The following is a 569-nucleotide window of genomic DNA, read 5'->3' on the forward strand; positions in this document are numbered from 1 at the left end:
TGTCCTTCCCCAGCCCCCCCCCGGCCTTCATCTTCCACTCACCCCTGGCCCCCCCCCCCTTAACCCAGCAAAGAAAGCCCTCCCTCTTCCCCCTTCCTGTTTACTCTGACCTTAGCCAAATTTGCGCCCCAAGCTTGGGTGTCCCAGGGAAGCCAATCTGAGGACAGAGCGGGAAACAGATGTCCTCCGCGGTCTTTGACCGCACGTGCCCGGACAGGACGCGGTGTCCTGAGCACACTTGTGCACTTGCCACACACCTGCCAGGTAGGTGAAGGTAGGTGAAAGGATCTGCTGCCCCCCATGAGGGCGGACCTCAAGTCCCCCACCGGCACCAGCAGCTCCCAGCGCACCCTGTGGGCCTGGTGACCGCACGTGGCCAAGCACAGCACCAGGGCGCGTGCCCACGGCCCGGGACGCAGCACCCACAGGCCTAGCTTGCACCTGCGGGCGTGACCAGGGGCGGACGCAGGTGCGGTTCGTGGTACAAACCTAACCGAGCTGACTCGAAATGGGAGGTGCCCTTGACTCGGTGCTTCCAAAATTTATCTCCTTTCTTTTTTTTTTTTTTT

General features: G+C 61.5%; 1 protein-coding gene across 1 annotated transcript in view; it reads left to right on the top strand.

Annotated features, from left to right (window-relative positions):
- The window catches only part of DBH (dopamine beta-hydroxylase), a 19,865-nt gene that overhangs the window by 423 nt on the left and 18,873 nt on the right, over nt 1-569 (top strand). The gene's annotated exons all lie outside the window — the stretch shown is intronic.

The sequence above is a fragment of the Crocuta crocuta genome, unplaced genomic scaffold, assembly GCF_008692635.1.
Source record: "Crocuta crocuta isolate KB4526 unplaced genomic scaffold, BGI_CrCroc_1.0 scaffold458, whole genome shotgun sequence".
Lineage (NCBI taxonomy): Eukaryota > Metazoa > Chordata > Mammalia > Carnivora > Hyaenidae > Crocuta > Crocuta crocuta.